The sequence below is a fragment of the Acanthochromis polyacanthus genome, chromosome 4 (assembly GCF_021347895.1).
Source record: "Acanthochromis polyacanthus isolate Apoly-LR-REF ecotype Palm Island chromosome 4, KAUST_Apoly_ChrSc, whole genome shotgun sequence".
Classification (NCBI taxonomy): domain Eukaryota; kingdom Metazoa; phylum Chordata; class Actinopteri; family Pomacentridae; genus Acanthochromis; species Acanthochromis polyacanthus.
The window spans coordinates 1,345,237-1,367,875 of NC_067116.1; the positions used below are offsets into that span (position 1 = coordinate 1,345,237).

Consider the following 22,639-nt stretch of genomic DNA (forward strand, 5'->3'; position numbering starts at 1 on the left):
ACTTTGGACCACTGAGCAACAGTCCAGTGCTGCTTCTCTGTAGCCCAGGTCAGGCGCTTCTGCCGCTGTTTCTGGTTCAAAAGTGGCTTGACCTGGGGAATGCGGCACCTGTAGCCCATTTCCTGCACACGCCTGTGCACGGTGGCTTTTAATGTTTCTACTCCAGACTCAGTCCACTGCTTCCGCAGGTCCCCCAAGGTCTGGAATTGGCCCTTCTCCACAATCTTCCTCAGGGTCCGGTCACCTCTTGTAGTTGTGCAGCGTTTTCTGCCACACTTTTTCCTTCCCACAGACTTCCCACTGAGGTGCCTTGATACAGCACTCTGGGAACAGCCTATTCGCTCAGAAATTTCTTTCTGTGTCTTACTCTCTTGCTTGAGGGTGTCAATGATGGCCTTCTGGACAGCAGTCAGGTCGGCAGTCTTACCCATGATTGCGGTTTTGAGTAATGAACCAGGCTGGGAGTTTTTAAAGGCCTCAGGAATCTTTTGCAGGTGTTTAGAGTTAACTCGTTGATTCAGATGATTAGGTTAATAGCTCGTTTAGAGAACCTTTTCATAATATGCTAATGTTTTGAGATAGGGATTTTTGGTTTTTCTTTACTTTTTGGCCAATATCATCAATATTAAAACAATAAAAGGCTTGAACTACTTCAGTTGTGTGTAATGAATCTAACATATATGAAAGTCTAATGTTTATCAGTACATTACAGAAAATACTGAACTTTATCACAATATGCTAATTTTTTGAGAAGGACCTGTAAATGAAAAATGTTTCTTCACTGTCATACTAAAATAAACCACAGCATTTGGCCTCTATAGAAGAAACTATAGTTTACTGACAAAGTGGGCTTTCTGGCTTTTTAATAACAAAATTTTTTTTTCTTCAAAATTTGCTGTAAAACGTCACAAATGATGCATTGGAGTAAACACTTTAAAATTTACCAATTCAAATTACAGGCAATCAAATCAAATCAAATCAAACTTTATTTATAGAGCACTTTTTCATACAATTTAAAATGCAGCACAAAGTGCTATACATGTTAAAAACAGTCCCCTCCCCCCGCCCCATCTCCAACCCCAACACACACACTATGGCGTCAGAATCGTGTCAAAAAAATCAAAGCAACTCGCAGCAACGTGTCTGTACACGCATGATTATTTTCTTACGCGTGCGTGCGTGCGTGCGTTGTCGTGTGCAGATTGTATTTCACGCGTAACAAGAAGCTGCGTGCGTATGAAGCAGCGCGTACACGCCTGTCTGTCACTGTTTGACAAATACTATTACGCGTTCACACACGCGTGCGGTCGCCATACACAATAGAACGTTTCTGCACCGTGCGTACCAGTCCGCCTCACATGAGCGTGTCGTGTAGTTGGCCTTTTCATTTTAGTCAGCCAGGGGAGGCAGCAGTGAGCCATACTGGCGGAAAAGAAGAAGACGAAGAAGAGTCTCCCCTTTTCGACCGAGACAGTTCCGGTTCGAGGTTGGAGTCGGTGGCCGATTCGGCTCCGGTTTTTTGTTTTTCGACAGGCGGTGGGCCGCCTCCGGGCTCCAAAAACTGGGACTCGCACCGGCCCCAACTCGTTGCTGGGCCAGAGGTGGCCCGAGGTGAGAGCCCAGTACGTCAGGGGCTGGGGTTACAGTCCGACCGTCAACAGCGGAAACACAGAAGCGCCGTTTTTAAACAGCCGAGCGAGCAGCAGTAATGTTCAATGTTTGTGTTTTAAAAACCGGTAAATATAGAAGCAAAATCCAAGCAGCAACGGTCTGAGGAGGAGACCCAAAGCTTCCTGGAACTGTGGTCTTCATATGAAATTCAGTGGAAGTTAGAGGGAGCCTCTTGGACCACACCAGTGTTCGAAACAATCCAGTGGGAGACGGCTACAGCTGTACGAACGGAGCCTGACTAACTCCTCAACAACTAAAAAGTTCAGAAATGACGACAAGAACCAGAAAAGGCAGCCGGGATGCAGCAGTTTTTGGCCAAAAAGAGCCCCAGTTTTTTCCGGCTGCATTCCGTGATTCCAACCGGGTCCCTGAACGCAACAGCTGAGCATTCCATGATTCCAACCGGGTCCCTGAACGCAACAGCTGAGCATTCCATGATTCCAACCGGGTCTCTGAACGCAACAGCTGAGCATTCCATGATTCCAACCGGGTCCCTGAATGCAACAGCTGAGCATTCCGTGATTCCAACCGGGTCCCTGAACGCAACAGCTGAGCATTCCATGATTCCAACCGGGTCCCTGAACGCAACAGCTGAGCAGGAGTTGATGCAGGCCGCAGTACCGATCCTGATAGGTAAGTTTTATTTCTTAAACACCCTGCTGTTAGTAGTGATGGGAGATCGAGGCTTTGATGAAGCTTCAACACTTTATCCAATACCTGCTTCATTACTCGAGGCTTCACTGACACTCAGTGCTCGAGTAGGACATCTAGTGGTCAATAAAATGAAGTGCAATTGATTCATGTTTCTGATTGGTTCATGGATTGTTTTGGATTTGATTCGCCATGCACGTTCCTGTTTCACTACATTAGATGATTGTATCTGTTCTAGTGGCTACAATAATAATAATATTACCAGCAATAATAATGACAATAACTACTGAAGAGCCTGTTTCTTACCTGCCATGTCTGTCTGTAACCCTATATACTCTTCACTGATATTCTGTGTTATGAAACATTTAAACGGTGCTGCTACATTCATGAGATGTGCTCTATAAGTACAGACTGATGCAATTTTCACATGAGGCTGGTGCAAATACAGATTATATTATGGATTTTGGCAAAGTATGTCTTGGGTTAACTGGTAAAGAGGGTGTGCTTGTGTAACAGGATATGATTTTTTTAAACAATGTATTAACAGTTTTTGTATGCAGGTACATATATGCATTGCAGTATACCTTACAAGACTTACTCAGTTATGCAAATATTTTTAACCATAATGTGGTACTTGCACATTAAACAGATCCTCATAAAATAAGGAAATGAAGAGAAAAAGATGGGGGGAAAAAATGAAATAAACATGTTCTCATACATGCAAATACATAAATACAGTAGTTTATACAGAACAGCAGGTAATCCTGTCATTCCTCTCATTCTGGCAGTTCCACGAGGTTTACATCACAACTGTTCATTCCACCTCATCACTTTCATCTGTTAAATTCATGGATTTCAAAAAAGCAATAAAGGGTCCCCACGCTTTCTCAAACAAATCCTGTCTCCGTTTTCGTACATGTGTCACTCTTTCTAGAGGAAAGGTTATTAACATCTGCCTCACCCAGTCTACTAATCTTGGTATGCAAGTTTTTTCCAAAAAAATGTTGTAATGTAATGTTTTTAATGCAGGAGGCTTGAATCTATTATTATACGCTCACTCTTGGTGTACTTATGTCACCTTGGATAAAGTCCCAAAATAAAGTGAGCAGGGTTCATTGTAATATTTTTAGAAATAATATTTTCTATTGTTTGTTAAATCTTCCCCCGGAATTTTTTTAACCTTTGGGCAATCCCACATACAATGGTATAAAGTTCCGTTTGCCTCATTACATTTAACACATAAATCTGGGATGTTGCTGTTAAATTAATTTAATTTAAATGGTGTAGTATATGTTCTCAACAACCATTTGTATTATAGCAATTTAAATCAGGTATTGATTGATTGAGTGTGGGCTTTGGTGCAAATCAGTTCCCAGTCCTCTGATGCTATGTCCATCTTTAGATCTTCTTTCCACTCTTTTCGTTTTTTTAACAGTCATAGTTACCTTGATATCAGGCAGCAAATGGAAATTATGCCATACACAGGACCTTTTCCTGATTGGCTCCTGCTGCAGATCTATCTATCTATCTATCTATCTATCTATCTATCTAACTAGCCAGCTAGCTAGCTATCTAGCTATACACTACTAACTGTCAAAGCAACGAACGGCAGCAACAAAACCAACCTACTCTGCGGAAAATCAGTCAAATAAACGACACTCTGGGATCTCCTATCCCGGAACACACTCAATCCCGCCGAGTGATTCACAAAACAAACCGAACCAATCAGGTGATTCGAAGCAGTTGAGTGCTTCAAACGTCACTGAAGTGATTCAAACGTCACGAGTCACATGACCAAATCAAGCATCGGCACAGTGGCTCGATACGATTGCTTCATGAGCTATCGCGCATGTGTTGAAGCCTTGGGTATCAGAGGACCATCACTAGCTGTTAGCCGACTATGAATACGCCAGCTACAACAGATCCGCATCAATATTATGAACGCTACGCCAGCTAACGTGGTCCGGACACAGGATCAGAGGTCGACTATTTGCTAACCAGTTAGCCACTGCTAAGCTAGCAAGCTATGAAAACCGTCTTATAAAACCTGAGAAAAGCAGCAGCAATATTTCATTACCAGACCTGTATTCAGAACCTCCCATGTTGTTACACAATGGCCCATTAATCATATTGCTGAACATGAATATGATAATCATTGAAATTTCCCTTGAAGAACCAATAAACTGTTTAACATTATTAATACGAGTCTAAAACTTATTCAAAAGATCAAATTAACACAATGAAGTGAGGAATACTGGTAATGTGCAGCTATTTTTATAATTTCAAGGTAAAATGCTGATTGTTCTGTGATTTTCCAGCTTTGCAGATGTGGAAATTCAATGCATTCATTACTTATACACAGATTTCTTTGATGGTTTTTAGTTGTTACTCAAATATATCAAGGCATTTAGCACTGCTGGAAATTATTACAGGCATTTTTTGTAACATTTTCTAACATCCTACGGACAAATTAATAATTAATGGAGAAAATGGTTTTAAATTACAGATGCTATCAACAACATTTCTTGTTCATTTTATTTAGTTGTCGGCCTAGGATGATGAGGTCCAGTTATCAGGATCACTACTCTGCAGCTTACTGGTTCCGTCCTGCAGCTCCTTCATGCTGTCCTCCTCGCTACAGACCAAATCAAGTAAGATTTTGATTTAATTAATAAACACCATACATTTACAATAAAAAAATTAAGTAAGATTTGTTTAGACTATGCAGACATCAACATGATCAATATGTTATCTTTTGGCCCATCCTAAAATCACAACATACAACATTTATTTTAATCAATCAATCAATCAAAGTTTATTTCTATATCACTTTTCTTACATAAAGTAGCACTAAGTGCTTAACAAGTTAAAAACAAACAATAAAAAGACAATGCCCCACATCCCTCCCAACTCAACTCCGATAATACTCCCTATCAACACACACACATACACACGCAGACAGTCATACAGCCACGCACACACACATACACACTTCTACAACAGAAATAACTAGAAAAGCATGCAGAGAGCGCAGACTTCCGCCAGGCCATCTGTCTGTCTGTCTGTTAACAGCATAACTCAAAAAGTTATGGACAGATTTTCACCAAATTTTTACAGAATGTCCGGAAGAGCAAAAGTAACAATCAATTAAATTTTGGAGGTGACCTGGATCACCGTCTGGATCCAGGATTTTTTTGAAGTACTCTGTACAATTGAGAGATGGCCGCCAAAATCCGTCCATAACTTTTTGAGTTATGCTGTTAACAGACAAACAGACAAACAAACTCCGATGATTACATAACCTCCTGACGGAGGTAATAAGTTAACTGTGTTCATGAATATAGAAAATAATTACTGACAACTAATGCTGCTTGGGTGCTTTTATGCAGGATAAAGGAACCAGGATGCTACTGTGGATCTGCTGCAGTATCTGGAGACGTCAGAGGAACGGTTCTTGGAACAGATCTGAAGACACTGAGACCTGACCACTGCCCTGCTCCAGAACATCCAGAGGACGGATGAAAATTCAAACCCCTTGGCTGGACTGATGGGACGCATGGTGTCGGTGCTGGAGCGACTGTCACAGAAATAAACTGCATTGTCCACTATTCCTACCTTTTTTAGAAAAAGTAATCATATTTTTTATAAATTCTTTTCCTCCTTAGCTATTTAAGTACACTGGTATTTTACTCTTGCACTTTGGGTGAATACAAATATATTTGTGATGAAAGATGCGTGTTTTGTCTATAATCTAAAGAGATTTTATTCAGTGTTAAGTGCACACTTCTACGTACACACATTTTGACAGATAATCAGTTGTGCTTTTCAAGCAGATTTCATTCTGAAACATATCAGCAACATACCAGTATGTTGTTTCTTACAACATATGTCACACCAAGCTAGATAAACTGCACTACTGCGGCAGATATATTATTGAAGTGTACTTACATTACATGTCTACATACACTGCTCACAAAAAGTTACTCAACATTCAGGTGACATTTATGGAAATTGTAAAAATTAATGCTATGGTGATATTAAATCATGAAAGTAGGGCATTTAAGTAGAAACATGCAATAGTGATTTCCTCATCTCAAACAATTTATTAAAACAAAAGCTAACAGCAGTGAAGGGGATATCACAATAAAAATGTCTCATGACAGTTTGCACAGAACAGCAGCTTTCAGCTGAAATCCGGTACAGTTGTGTCCCACCAGTAGCGTGATCACGGATGTTCTCAGACAACAGCTGACCTCTGTCTCGTAATTAAGATCATCTATAAAGGTAAATATAGATACCATCATCAATTTATTGCGTTTGTTTAACCGCTATGTAGGTTAGCCGCAGCAAGACGGAGTATCTGTGTGTGAATGAGAGGGACCAAGTGGAAGAGTGAGGTTACAGGGAGAAGAGATCAAGAAGGTGGAGGATTTTAAGTACATAGGGTCAACAGTCCAGAGCAATGGAGAGTGTGGAAAAGAGGTGAAGAAGCGTGTACAGGCAGGCTGGAACGGCTGGAGGAAAGTGTGATGTGTGATAGAAGAGTTTCAGCTAAAATGAAAGGAAAGGTTTACAAAACTGTGGTGAGACCAGCCATGTTGTTTGGTCTGGAGACAGTGTCCCTGAGGAAAAGACAGGAGGCAGAGCTGGAGGTAGCAGAACTGAAGATGCTGAGGTTCTCTCTGGGAGACACCAGGATGGATAGGATCAGGAATGAGTACATCAGAGGGACAGCACATGTTAGAGGGGCGGACTCTGGCGATGTTCTTTAAATGATAAAACCCTGTTTTCGTTACGTTTTTAATATGTGGAATAAAGTTGAGCTCAGAGTCAAAAATGACGCCCAGATTCTTCACCTGATTGGATGGAATTAAAGACAGGGTTTGGAGTTTTGATAAAAGTTTCTCTCCCTGAGCCTTAGGATCAATAATTAAAACCTCAGTCTTGCCCTGGTTGAGCTGTAGGAAGTTTTCTGCCATCCAGGATTTGATGTCTAAAATACAGTTAAAAAGGGCATCAATCGGCCCTGTGTCATCAGGAGACATGGAGATGTACAGCTGTGTATCATCAGCGTAGCTGTGGAACGTAACACCTTGCCTCCTGATGACGTCTCCCAATGGAAGTGTAATCTAGTGCCTGGGAAATGGCTGTATTTAGTAATGTTTGCTGTGTTTATTTTTTGTGTGTATTTTTTGGGTTTTCCGTTGCATGCTTTTTGAGTTTGCCTAATACCAGTGCCTGATTGAGAGCCCACCCATGCCTGACTTTTGCCCAATCCTGTTGAACTAACAATCAGCGCACCTGTGCTGTGGCGGGCTAATGAGGGGAACAAAGGGAGTGTGTAGGGAGACGAGAAGGAGAGGGGCAGACAGTTGAGCAGCGGGAGTGGAGTGAACACCGGGGCCGTCACAGGACCAGGACTGAGAGGAGCGACCCGCCCGGATTGAGCATCTCGCACCGATCACACGTAGGGGCAGGGGAAACCCTGCCTTGCCCGTGAGTACTTCACCTGTGACATTGAAGTGGTGCTCTCTGGAGAGCCTTGGGCTTTGGGGTTGGGGTCGTGTATTAGGACTTTGGGTTGGCCTGTGTCCGTGTGTTTGGCAGGTGTGGAGTGCTGTGGTGGTGGCTGCTGGAGGTGAGGTAGATCCGGAGCCAGGAATGAGAGGGACATACATCGAATGAGGACCAGGACGTGGTCACATGACGCGCGCTGATTGAGGGGACTGCACTCGGCTACAGTCGGCCCGGCGAAGTAGCGCTGTGGGCGTAACGTCTCTGGGGAGCGGAGGGCCACGTACAGACCGAGGCTCGATCAACGCAGCGGCAGTTGGGGAAGCTTTGCCCTGTGTGCTGCGCTCCAGGGTTGGATCAAGGATTCTTGGACTCATTCACACTGGCATTTTAAGGGAGCTTTTGTCCACATTGTATTTGTTGCTTGTTTCAGCTAGCTATTTTAATCTTTTTATTTGTGGATGTTTTTAATCTATTTAAAACTAAGTAAAACGTCATATTTCTATAAATTGTTTGTCTCCTTCGGTACACTTCTTTGCTCTCATTCATTTATTGTGCCATAGTTTCTAATAATTTTATTCGGTCACTGGTTCATTACACAAACTCTAAATAATAGGCTTTAATACCCCTCAGCACCCGCTGACAGAAGCATATATAGGTTAAAAAGTATGGGGCCTAAAATTGAGCCTTGGGGAACACCACATTTTATTTCACGGATCCCTGAAGAGCATGTGTCCAGACTTGCAAGGAATTTTCGATCTGTGAGATAAGAACTGAACCATTGAAAGGCAGTACCAGAGAGGCCTACTAGGTGTCTTAGTCTATTTAAAAGAATCATGTGATCTACTGTATCAAAAGCAGCACTTAGATCCAGCAGCACAAGGACTGTAAGCTTGTGTGAGTCCAAGTTGCACCTAAAATCATTAACAATTTTCAGTAGTGTAATCTCTGTACTGTGGTTCGTCCTAAATCCAGATTGAAATTTCTCAAGAATAGAATGGTGATTTAAAAAATCGTTCAACTGAATAAAAACAAGTTTTTCTAAAATTTTGCTTAAAAATGGTAAGTTGGACACTGGCCTGTCGTTATTAAAGCTGCTGTCCGGAGTTTCCGTTTGTTTTCAATTTATGTATCATTTTTTAACAAAGCTTAAATGTGTTAGTCTAGTTCGATACTATAATATAATGTTAGTATGACGCGATATGAAAATTTATTCCTGAGCTCCGCCTTCCTCTCATAGACCCCCATGTTATTCCAAAAAGCGCCGGTCGCTGTCGACCAATCAAGTTCGAGCTTCAGCTTTGTCATGCTGTCAATCAACGGTTACGCGCACAGCAAGCAAGCCCACGCAGAGGTGGGCGAGCTACGCACTACGCAACCGCGCGCACATTTGTTTTGCTTGTGGAGGAGAGAGCATCAGGGCTCAGCAACTTCCAGAAAAGTTACCAATCCCACGGCTTGTCAGGCCAAGAGACTGCAGGACGTTTTTTGGCTCGGGGTGCTCGCGTCGCTCCCCGACCACGGCCTCCATAGCCCGCCTGACGGCTTCGTTTAGATGCCCGACCTCTGGAGGAAGATGTTGGGGCGTCTGGGACATACTCTTCGTCAGAGGAGTCATGCAATTCTGAACTCTAGATAGAAATAAATAAACAATGTAACACATATACATGCGTAAATGCACTAAGTTTGATAAACAACGTCATCGAGAGGGATACACGAGTGTAATCACATATTGAAACTTTACTCGTTCGTCCTAGCAGATTCATGTTATTTTGGTATTAGGACAAGTTAGACTCAATACAGAATTCTAACGTAATTCCTTTATTATTTACTAAATGTACTAAATGTAGAAGAGTGGAAAACAGCAAAACAAGCAAGATGCTGCAGCACTCCGGGCACTCCTCTCATGTACTGCGCGCGTGCACAAATAAAGGGGCGAAATCAGAGGGAGGGACCACCAGTGTTTTGGGAGACGCTGCGATTCAAACTCCGGACAGCAGCTTTAAGAACATTAGGATCCAAATTGTTCTTCTTCAGAAGGGGTCCCACTACCGCTGTTTTAAGAGCAGCAGGGAAAGAGCCCGTCTGAAGGGAACAATTCACTATATTTAAAAGCTCGACTTCAAGGAATCCATAAAGTGTTTTAAAAAGTGATGTGGGAATTGGGTCTAAAAGGCAGGTTGTTGGTTTTACTTGGGAGAAAACTCTACCAAGCATCTCAGCATCAACCAGTGCAAAACTGTCCAGTGTTTCCTCAGGTAAAAACAAGCTTTCTACTGTATTAGAAACAATCTTCGGTTATTCCCAGACAGACACGCCCTCAGTACTTTCCTTACTGAGGAGTTGGCAACACTGGGACAGGGTCGACAGGGAAGTGAAGAGTGAGAGAGGAGACAAAGTAACAAGGCAACTTAATCCCAAGCAGTATCAGCAGCTGAACGGAGCAGACAGGTCATTGTTTCTCAGCCAATGACCCAGCACCCAGTGTTTGGCAGAGCCAGGCTTTATATGCTGCTGATTGGTGATTAGGAGCAGCTGTGCTCCTCTGCAGCCGCTCTCAATCAGCCACAGCTTAGCCAGAGCACTGCACAGGGGAGGGAGGGGCCATGACACAAATTGTCTGAGTGACCCCAAACTTTTGACTGGTAGTGTAGATAGTTCACATTTGTAGCTATGTGGCATATTTAGGGAGGCAGCACTTTTAGCGAGTTAGCATGTTCCAAATTTATTTTCCTTCTGGCTCCTACTGACCCCATCTCCCTGTGTACCAGAATGAGTGTGCACTAGCTTTCACGTGCACTAGCTTTCACGTGCACCAGCTCTCCTGTGCACAGGCCTCTCTGGAATGGTGCTGTGTTGTCGCTCTGAGCCTCGTTGTTAGCTCCATTTCCAGAACAGGACTGTGTTTGAACATAGAACAGACAGCCAGCAGACTGTGAGGAGATATTCACTGAATCTGACACAAACTGTGTTGATCACAATCACTGACTGCACCTTTGACTCTGCATCCTCTGATCTGTTCATCCTGATAGCACACATTCTGAGACCCTCACTGATGCAGACGCTGCACCATGGTGCTGGAAATAAAACACTACCAGCAAATGAAGAACAAAGCACTGAGACACTGACACTGGAAATAGAAGAGCTCCATGTTTTCAGCAGAGAAGAGGCCAAAGCTGAACCCTGGAAGTGAATTGTTTGATTCCAACAACATAGAAATGACTTCCAGGGTTTGAACTCCTGCTGTTACTTCACACTGTAAGCACTTAGTGAGAGGCTCATTGACAAGTCTATGAACAAAGTCCAGCACAGTCCCTCTGTAGAGGTGGAATATTAAATAGAGTTTAATGTCTTTAATGAGGAGGAAGCTCATTAAAATGTGATCAATGCTGCTGACACTGAAGTGGGAATAAAAGCTGAACTGCAGGTGTAGCAGCAGGACTGCAGTTAATCCTACAGGATCACTGACAGCAACACTGAGGGGAACCAGCAGGGGGCGCTCACTGCTGTCTGTTAAATATTACTCATGGAAGTCACTCTGCAGTCACTGGACCACAACACAAAGATGATCCCACATTATTACACTTTGACCAACAGAGGCTCCAAAGAAACACGAACTCTGATCCTTCACAGAACAAGTCCAGGATCAGAGTCAGACCAGAGTCCAGGATCAGAGTCAGACCAGAGTCCAGGATCAATGTTCAATATTATTGGAAATGTGTGCAGCTTCAGTATCATGTCTAATATTCATTTACTTCTTCAGTATCTTCACCAGTTTTACTTCTGACTTTTTTTATTCTCGTCTCATTTCAGCTCAATTATTTGGATTCTCAGTAATATTTCATCCTGATTTCTTATCGGTGTTGTTCAGTCATTTTGTTTTGTGAACAATCTCTGGCACAAGAATGTCCTTCAGGTTAATGATTTTCTGTCTGCTAAAGAATCAGAGCCTCATATCAGGTTTAATGGTTTTATACTGAGCCTGTTCAGAGTCCAGACCAAACACTGACTGATACTAAACAGCTCATGACTGCAATAAATGTCTCTGATGGACTCCACAGACATTTCATTCTTCAAGTTTTTAACAAAACTCAAACTTGTGTGAGGATTCTTCTGACAATATTTCTACTGACAGTAATAAAAGCTGTTCTCTTGGATTTCTTTCTGTTCTATTTGACTATTTATCCGTGTTTTCAGTCTGTTTCTGTCCTTTTAGACGGACTCTTGTGATCAGCTGATTTCTACACAGCAGCAGCAAACTGATGCTGATTTCCATGAGACTTGATGTCAAATGGAGGCTGAAGCATGAAAACAGCTCTGAGGTCTGGACCACCAAGCAGGATCTGAGCTCATGGAGGAACTTCAGCTTCACTGTTTTTGTTTTCTCAACAAGAATTTCCTTCAGGTTGAATCATTTTGCGTCTGAATCAAAGAGAACCAAAGTTCCACTCACTCAGCTTCTTCCTCTGCAGCTCTCTGCTGTCTGGACCAGGTCTGAGAGAAAATCCTCCTCTGTGTCTGCAGGCTGCCGTCACTCTGAGACACAAAGAGCAAAGATCAGCTGCTGCACCTTTAGATGACGTTAATATGAGACATGATGAAGCTGCAGCAGCTTCCTGGAAACAGCTGAGGACTAAGAAAGCTCCTCCTCTCTGACCACAGCCTCACTCTGTCCTTTATTTCTACACTCATCCTGCACACATTCACATGTTGATGAAGGAGCTGATCAGGAGTCTGTTTGTCTCTGACTTTATCCATCATGTCTGGCTTCAGACTCACATTATTTCATCTACTGTCCAACATTGGAGATTCTCAATAGAGTGAAGACACAAGTGGACGGTTTGTCTGAATAAAGACACTGATGAAGTAGTGGAGGAATCTGAGACAGAGGATGAGGAAGTGAAGAACTCAGAGTCAGGATTTTTACCCACAGCCCTTTATTCTTCTCCGTCACACACAAGATGAAGGAAGTTCTCATTTCATCACAGGAACAGCACTTAACCACTGAAATCAGGATGAAGTCTGGCTGTACAAAAACAACATTTCAGATTTTTATCTGTAATAATAATAATAAGGAGAACACTGAATCCAATGTTAATGTGTAAAAAACAACAGAAAGTGGGTTGACGGGTCATTTTTGTAGATTTTTAATGTTTTTTCTGATTGTGGGTGAGTTTAAATCTAAAAAGAAATGAAGTCAAAGTTCCACCTTTGAGCCACATGAAGTGAAACTATTAAAGCAGAAGTAAACTGGTGATATTTTCTGTAGCACATGTAGCTACAGGTCACAATGATACAAAACTAAACATGGAGAATACTTTTACTGTGAAATCATTTGTGTTGAACTTTTCTAACTGGTTGAGCAGCTTTGACAAGTTGTTCCATAAAAACTAAACTATTGTTGGATCGTCGGATCCAAGCTGAACACGGTTCTGGAGTTTCAACCAGTTTCTCCACATAGAACTAAGAAAACATCCTTTAGAAATGTGGACATGTTTGTGGTTTTCTGAGCCCCTCTGTAGGCTGCACAAACACAGTGAAGTGTTCCCTGTTCTACCGACTGAATCCATCAACTGACTGAAGAGATGCTTGAAGGTCCACCAACCAGAACCATGTTGGTGACGGAGAACTCAGGAGGAACATCCAACTTTGTAAGAAGCACCAGAGAAATCCACACATCCCTTCCACTCACATGAATGTGAGGATGGAAGCTGTTATTATGGGATGTTTGTTTCAGCAGCTGTTGACTCATCAGCTGAAGAGGAGACTGAGATCAGTTTCCAGGATCATTGAAGGCCGTCAGACATCTTGAACTCCGTCACATGAGACCAGTTAGTCATTGATCTGATCAGCTGATGATCAGCTGTGAGGAATTCTTATTGATCTTCTGAGTGGAGCTCTGATGGAACCTCCATGGACGTGAACTGTGAGGGAGCTGGACCCTCATTGTTGCTGATGTGTCGCCCTCTGCTGCTGGAAACATGAACTGCACCACGTCACTGCTGACAACACACCACAGGAAGTGATTTTGGAATAAGATATTTATTTTGAACATGTAAAGAAAAGCATCAAGTAAACAAGGAATTAACATTCTACATATAGATATATGAATTCATACAAAACAAAATCATAAAGAAAAAGAAATATTTTAAAATTCTGAACCAGATCTACAGATTGGAAAATGAGTGAGACGAAGTAAACATTTATTTAATCCCACTCCTTTTCCATAAATTATTGATTAAGAATTTCCAATTAAATATATGTAACCCGCCTAAATAACGGTTAAATAATAAATTTTATTCATTTCTGATAATTATTTCTTTCCACCTTATGTTCATACGTACTGTCAGTTTTATTTTGAAAACCGGATTTTGTTTTTGGGTGAGAAGATGAAGTACTGTGCTAAAATATTCGACGTCGCTTAACATCGTTAATTCATGGACTGAGCACTGTCTCTGTGTCTCCCGTGAGGGTTGAAAACGAGAGGAAAAGGAATGAAAACCTGCTTGTCTTGCACGAAAACTAAGAAATTATTCAGTAAATTATATAAACTGATTAAAATTCCGCTCTAGAGGTTGGAGAACCGTCGAAGAAACACTTAAGACAATTGTCCAAAACCGCCTTCTTGGTAAGCTAGTTCCCACATGTTCCTAATGAGTGTGTCTGTGGAAATACCACGAGGTGACCATGCTAGCTGCAATTAAGGGTGTATCGCACATTTTATGCTGTTTTTGAAGAATGTAATATACTAAAAAGCATTTATTTGATGGTTTGAGTTAATACTGACCCAGCCTGCATCGCTAAAATAAGCACATTGTGAGACTTTTACACGGTGAAGTGCCGAGTCACCTTCCTATGTGACTGAAGGTTAAAGATATACTCAGCAGAAAGTGATAGTGATCATACAGTTGCTCCTCATTGTCATTAAAATTGGTTTAAATGGTATATTCTGTACTGAAACCTGAAAACTGCACTCATGGCTTCAGCAAAGAGATAACTGGTGGTGCTGTCATCTGCAGCACCTTTATAGCCTCTGAACTCATTCTGTTAGTAAACGATGCTTTCACATGGTTTAAGAGTCATTAAAGTGATTTTTTGAACATTAAGACCTTAAATGACATTAAAATCATAAAATTTTATTATCAGTGGTGTTAAAAATTATTTCTGTAATTTTCAAGAAAAAAATCATAATAATATATAATTACAAATTGTGATTCTCCATGTACATCCATGTAAAAATGTAGAACCATTGCAATAATTATTCCAGCTGATCAGGTACAATTGCTGTAAAACTGGATGTTTGTAAAGTGACGGGCTGGACCAGATAGAGGAGAGCTGGGAAATGGGGAAATACAAATTCCAGCAAAAATAGCTGGAAAACGTGGACTTCAGAGAATGGCTGCAGCCCCTTGGTGGTCCAGATGGAGAAAGATTTTGCAGTGCTTGTAAAAAAATGAAGCTTGGTGCAATGGGTGTCAATGCTGTGAAATCTCACATGCATTCTGACGGCCACAAATCGGCTGTAAGAGGCAGACAACGGTTAACTGTGGCTACTTACTTTCCCGTGACCAGCAGCGTAACGTCTTCAGCATCTACTTCGACCACCACAAACAGCACAACTGCAGCTGTAGTGACCACCGCTCCCACCAGAGCCGCCGCTAACACTGCTGTGAAGCACCACTCATACACATCCAATGAATGCATTTCTGGATTGTTCCAGGCAATGTTTCTGGATTCAGAAATAGTCAAATGTTTCACCTGTGGAAAGGACAAAACTAGCTCCATGTTATGGCATGTATAGCTGTACTTTTTGTTCATGGAATGTTATTTGGATGAATTAAAGATTCAAGATGAGTTCACCATTTGTCAATGAATCTTATTTCTTTTAGAAGCTTCAAAAACTGTTTTATTCTACCTTTTTAATTATTGTATCAAATTTTCAATCAAATAGGTTGTCACCTTTTCAGATTTTCTTTTTCATGTCAAATAATTGAAATAAAATATTTCTATTTTAGGGATTGTGTGTCTGCTGGACATAAAGAATCTCCTTTCCATCTGTGTGGATGGGCCAAATGTGAACATGAAATTCCTCCATCATTTCCATCCAGACCATGCTGAACTACATGGAGGTCAGCAGTTAAACAATGTTGGGAGCTGTGGATTGTACGTGGAAACATTCTGAAATGTCACAGTGTTCAGGAGGTTCCCCGTTAATCTGAAGATGTTGGACCACAAGATGAAGAGATGTGAAGTATTTGTGTTACACTTGTACAACGATGACCGTGTCCATCCAGGAGACAGTGACTTTAATTACACATGAAGATTCTGCAAATACAGAAGAGATACAGATCCAGTTTCTGATCAGTATTGGCTCTCTTTGCTGCTGTCTTCACTCGTGTTATGACTGGGTTTACTTCCTTGTACACCAAGATAACAGCACCAGTCTTTGACATGACAGAGCCAATACTGCCTCCTACTGACCAAAATGGGTATCGCCCTACAGTTACTGAGGAAGAAGCAGGTAAGTTTTCCCTGTTTTTAGGAGAGACACAAGGCCTTGGAAATTCTATTAAAATGAAAAATAATAGTGGTGGGACCAAACTAATGAGAAAAATGACTAATTCTGGACATCATATGAACAATAAAGATGTCCAGGGAGCCACATTTGCATGATTCTATTTCACTTAAAAAACAACCTGTCAACATTTGACAAATTACACTTAATTTCATTAGACCGAGTAGCTCTTTAGCTTCAGCTCACTTCTGTTTACTTTCACTCTTTGTAGTTTGTTTCTAAATTACTTTGAACTCAACACTTCAATCGACTCTCTGTGATAAAAGCAACGAGTAAATTAACATTTACCTGCATGAACATGTGAGAAGAAGCCGGGGTTCCTCCAGAAATGAGCTGAAAATGAGGTGGACACAAGACTTGATAAATCACATTCTGATGTAATTTAGTTTATCTGATACAGGTGCAGTTGTGGTTTTTACAGTGACTCCTGTTCAATATAATCTAGAAGAAAAGATGCTGTACTTGAGGGGGAAAGTTCACCTTAAACATCTTTAGTTTATTGATCATTTCAATATTGAAAATTCTGCCCATGTGTGATGAAAATGTTTCTATTTACAGCCAGTTATGGTGCAGTAAAATGAGTTTTCAGACACTTGTAAAGACAGTGTACACCACAAAAGTCATGAGGTTCCAGTGACTCCTATAACTCCATTTTAAAACACGTCTTTGTCGCAAAAAACAATCGTGTATTTTGGTTCTTTCATGAATTCTGGAAATATGACAATCTATTGGGTCATAAATATACATAAAGCAACTTGAATTATCAGTTTTGTTGACATAGAAAGTTGTGTTAATCAGAGTTTCTTTGTGACATGGTATCTTAACTTCTCCTGAGTGATTACGATCGACTACAGCTGCTGACTCCTCTGATCCAGTTTAAATAGAACCCATTAGATCCACTCATTAGACTCAAACACTACAGTGGGAAAGTCTGAGGAGCTCAGCAAAGATCTGAAAAAGAAAATCAAGGACGTGAATTTTCAACAGCATAACAGAATTCCTAAAATTCAGTCATGATTCTTGGTTTTTGTTGCCAAAACCAGAGTTTCAGTGGTCCCATCTTTCTACCACTATAAAACATTTCTGGATGCATCACTGCTCATATGGATCCTGCTGCTATTTGAAGCTGCAGATATTCAAGCAAATCATGTGTTTTGGTTGTTTCATAGATTTGTTGGAAGTTGTCTGGAAATATGAGAAAATCTACTGGGTCATAAATAAACACACCGTAACTTGAATTATCAGCTTTGGTCACGTAGAAGTTGTGTTCATCAAAATTTGAGATTGTGGCCAAACATTCTGACAAAGAGCCCCACAATTATCACCAATATGGAGAATAACAGAGAAAGATTATCACTTTTATTAGATCATTTCAAAGAACAAACTTGTATTATCTTTGGGGAAATGGTCAGAATGAAAGCAGCTGAAGTTATCTGGGCTATGGAACACCTGTTGACAGGTGAAAGCCTGTTCAGATAAATGGTCCAATGGGACCAAAAAACTGCAAAAACTGCAGCCACTTCATGGCCACAGGAAGCTACATTTGACACCAATGCTTGTGTGGGAATGGAGGTGCTGATTAGAAAGCATGAATTCAATCTAACAGCAGCTGTTAGGAGAGACTGAAGACCTTCAGCACTTCCTCACTGACTGCAGATGTAGTACGGAGATGTACAGAGACAGGAAATGATGAGTCAGCTAAATGTGATGATGCAGTAGAACGTTCAACTCACATCTATCCTCAATTAAAAGCAGGACTTTAAATCATATTTTTCACAAACTTCTGCTCATAATTTCTTTCCACCTTAACTTTATCAGTACTTTGGGTTTTATTTTCTCGTTTACAGGGACCAACATCCATCGCTGAGGTACCGACATCAGACTGACAGGGTTTGTGATTTAAAAACACGCGTGTGCTCGTTCACTGCAGAACATGACTTGTAGTTCACCAGATCTCAGCCACTCGTTAATCTGTGTAAAAAACAGTGTGAAGATCAAAATGCTTTGTCAGAAGTGTCCGTGTCAAACCAGCAGATTGGTTCCATAAGTACACATGGCATAGCAGCAGCATTGAAGAAAAGTCTTTGTGAAAAGCTCAAATGTGTTTTCATTGGATATTGATGAAGCCACGAGCCAGAGCTGGACAACAGTCTGAATGGGCTTGTTGGTTTTTTGATGATGATGCTTCCAGAGTAACTCAACATCTGCAAACACAAAAGTGAACATTGCCTCAACACTAACGGAAGAAGTAAAAGATGTCAGAAAGAAAGAAGAAATAGATCGCTGACCAGTTCTTGTAGCACCATCAATGTTTTTTAATTCAACTGTAGTTTTCTGTCGTAATTTATATTTGTTGATTTATTTTCTATTTTCTTATTTATTTCAGATTATTTAAGTTACCAGTTCTTGGAGCACTCCTTGATGACTAATAATCGGTATCGGCCCTGAAAAAACCATATGGGTCTGTCTGTAGTCTGAACACATTGCTCTGTGAAGTGGAAACAATCCTTAATAATCACCAGATCACCACCACGTCCTCTGAGCCTTTGATTTAGACGTCATGGGGGCAGAACTGGTGGACACTAGCGAGGATTCAAAAGGACTTTATTAAACAAAGCAGGAACTAAATCAATACAGAAATGTTCAAACTGGACTGAGGAGAAAATAAACCAAACTCATTCCAGAAACAAACAAAACTGCTGCGACTGCAAAAACAAACAAGTTCAAAAGAGGAAACATACAAAAAAACAACCTGAAACTGGATAAACTGAACAAAGAAACTGATGAAACAGGAGGAAGTGAACTAACAGGACAAGACAAAGTGTCCAGAACAGTCTGATGCAGCTCTGAGGAACAAACAAGTCCAACATCAGAACAGACCAGAGATCAGTTCAAAGGCTGCTCAACAAAACTATTCATTCCAAGGGCAGGATGGTAGGCAGGGGGGGGCTGGTCGGTATATAGAGATAAATATTTAACATCTCTGATATATATGTAAATATTGATCTGTGTGTTTGTTAACATTACAGGTGATGCAGATGTTTGTAATCTTTAATATCGTGGACGTTAGCGGCTAAAATGTTTCTTCTAACCACAGTTTATTCAGAACCTTCTCTTCAAAATGTTTATGAATTTAAAACACAAAAACTGCTTCTCTCATGTTTTAATGTGATTTTTGTTGGTAGAAGAGGTCGACACACTGAGAAAAAACATGAAATCCTGCTCTTTTATTCTATTCCTGTTCAAACTAAGAATCATTTCACTCATTTTCAGAACATGTGATTTAATTCTTGTTGCTGAGACTCCAGCAGGAGGCGCCGTTCCTTCAGTCCACCAAGCACCAGAAATCTGTAAAAAACTGATTATTTATCAGAACTAAACGCTGCAGATTAGTTTTGTGTTTAGTTTTCAGACTGATTCAGCTTTTACATTCATATTTCTGTAGTTCTGCAGCTTCTTTTGTCCTGTTTTTAGAGAGAAAGTCTAAAATATGTGGAAGAATTTAGATTTCCTGTTGGATAAAAAGAGAGATTTAATAATAATGTAGGTTTGTCCTCATTGCTTCAAGACTAAATTGCAGAAAAGAAACTAGAATGTCTGAATAGAAAGAATATTCAGATGAAAACACGTCGTGTTAACTGGATGTTTGTGTGATTTCTGTTTGCTTTGTGAAGGTTTTAAAACTCTGTGAGCTAAATAATCATCAGATGTTTTTACAGGAAAAGATTTTAAATGTCTGTTTGTTCTAAAAAGAAAAAAGGAACAAATGAATACAATAACAATATTAGATTATAAAACAGAGTTTGCACAGTTGTTTGCACAAAAACCTGATTTTCTCTGGACAATAATGTGTGAAAGTCTGTCAGCAGTTTGTAGATTCACTGCTTCCTCTCTCATTTCACACTTTGTGCAGCTCAAATGCTTTTAGTTCAAGTGAGCGTCAGAGGAACACCACATCCTGATTTTCACTCTCAACATTTGACTGGAAAAAGACGCAAACACCACATTTGGCTCCTGGAAGAATCACAACTTCATCTTTGAAGAGGAAGAAGATTAGATTTAATCCATGAATGTGAAAACATGTTTGTGAGGGACAGAGTCATGGAGAGACTCAACTATCTGTTCAACACTGTTTCTCTGACAGGAGGAGACTCTGGAGACTGAACTCAGCACAGAAACACTGAGGAGGAACCAGAATAGAACCAGTAGAACCCAAATCCAGGATAGAGAGTTTCAGTGAATGTGGTGTTGAAGGTGTGGAGGAGGATCAGAGAGTCAGAGGAGACTCTGTAGAAGGACAGAGTTCCAGCAGGAACGTCCACATAAACTGAAACTCTGTGAGAGACTGAGGAGGAACTGATGGATGTTAGAATGTTATTGTGAATGACAGAGTAACCATTATAATCAGAGCAGAACAGACTCCAGGACTGATCATTACGTCCAAACACACAGTCATCACTGACTCCTTTCCTTCTGATTCCTCTGTAACTCACTGATATATTAACCCCTCCTCTCCACTCCATCTCCCAGTAACAGCGACCAGTCAGACCAGTTCTACACAGCAGCTGAAGATACCAGTCAAACCTGTCTGGATGATCAGGATACCACTGAACCTCCTTCACTAATGTCACCTTCCTGTTGTTGTCAGACAGTTTGAGTTTTCTGTTTACTGTGTTTGTGTCGACTGTGAGTTGACAGGAATCTGATGGAGAGAACAAACACAACACAGCTGCAGTTATTGATGGATCATGTGATCAGTATTAAAGCTTTGATGATGACCTCAGAGATGTGACACTTTGAAGATGCTTGAATGTGCTGCTTTGTTTCCATCAATCCATTAAAACACACTTACACTTCCTCAGACCTGGTGTCAACCATCGGACTCCAGCAGGCGTCACCCTGAAAGGAGGAGGACGGTCAGAGCAGCAGAGACTCTTTCAGCAGCACACATGGACGTTACATGGCTCTCACACTGTTCCACTGATAAAGGACCAGTCCAACATGGAGACACAGACACCTGAATGCAGCATCTCTAAAGTCCTGTCCTGTGCTCGTCACGTTCCAGCTCAGTTTACACTCATTATTCAGCTTTACTCATTGATGTTTCCTGGAGCTAGGCTAAAAGGTTCCCTGTCTGTCATGTCCATGTGCTAAGCTACGCTAACAGTTTCCTCTTCCCTTCAGTCATGGTGTGTAGCTGAGCTAACAGTGTTCTTCTGCTTCCACTCTTTGTGTTAAGGTAGGCTAAAAGCTTCCTGAGAGTGTCTGTCTGTCTGTACCTGAGAGTTTCCAGTCTACAGTGTGGATCCTCCACTTTAGCTCTCAGCATCTTCTCTCCTGAGTCTCCTGGATGGTTGTAGCTCAGGTCCAGCTCTCTCAGATTTGAGGTCTTGAAGCTCAGAGCTGAGGCCAGAGAAGCACAGCCTTCCTCTGTGACCAGACAGCCTGACAGCCTGCACACACAAAACAACACAAACCTGATGGACAACACTTGGCTGGATGTTTCTCACTCTTTGTTTTCTTCTTTGTCTTTCAGATACATTTTTGTGCAGATTTGATGCATCTGAAGCAAATAATCAATCTTTCATTTTCTTTCACTTTCAAAGTGTGAGTCCTGACCTGAGAGCTTCCAGTTTACAGTGTGGACTCTCCAGTCCAGCAGAAAGACTCTCCACTCCTGAATCCTGCAGGTTGTTGTTAGTCAGGTCCAGCTCTGTCACACTGGAGGACTGGGAGCTGAGGACTGAGGACAGAGCTCCACAGCTTCTCTCTGACAGATTACAGCCACTCAGTCTGAAGAGACAAAGACAAGAAAAGAAGTAAAACATTAAGTACAGTATTTTCTGTCCTGTTGAAAAGACAGCAGTGAATTTAACAACAAATACATCCCACTATGTCCAGAATACAGCAGCAGTAAGTCCACCTATCAGGTGATCAGGAATCACAGAGTCATCAGGATAAATCAGAATCTCTGCTGGTGAGAAGGTGGACTGTTCAGGTGGTCAAACATTTGAACATTGTTCTCCACATCTTCTCCTTCCTGCTTCTTGTCCAACAGCTGAACTGCAGAGTTTAGTCATCGAACAAACACCAAACACTAAAGGTTTGTTCTGGTGTTTCCTTTTCATTGACGTCTATCTGGAACATTCTGTTTTGTAAAATGGTGGAAACTAAAACAGAACCTGGAACCAAGACTGTACAGGTTCTTACAGGTTCTGGTTCTGTGAT

The 22,639-nt window shown here is 41.2% G+C and overlaps 1 protein-coding gene and 1 long non-coding RNA gene across 2 annotated transcripts in view; one reads left to right on the forward strand and one right to left on the reverse strand.

The window, feature by feature from the left end:
* LOC127533520 (NACHT, LRR and PYD domains-containing protein 3-like) overlaps positions 1–12,540 on the reverse strand; it is a 137,625-nt gene extending 125,085 nt beyond the window's left edge. The window contains exon 1 of the mRNA XM_051946711.1: positions 12,290–12,540. The gene's annotated coding sequence lies outside the window, so the exon portion shown is untranslated. The remainder of the gene's footprint in view (positions 1–12,289) is intronic.
* Positions 1,506–6,056, forward strand: LOC127533548 (uncharacterized). Its single transcript, XR_007941280.1, has 3 exons — positions 1,506–2,304; positions 4,865–4,973; positions 5,712–6,056. It is a non-coding gene; the product is annotated as an uncharacterized LOC127533548 (long non-coding RNA).
* Positions 12,541–22,639: the final 10,099 nt, after the last annotated feature.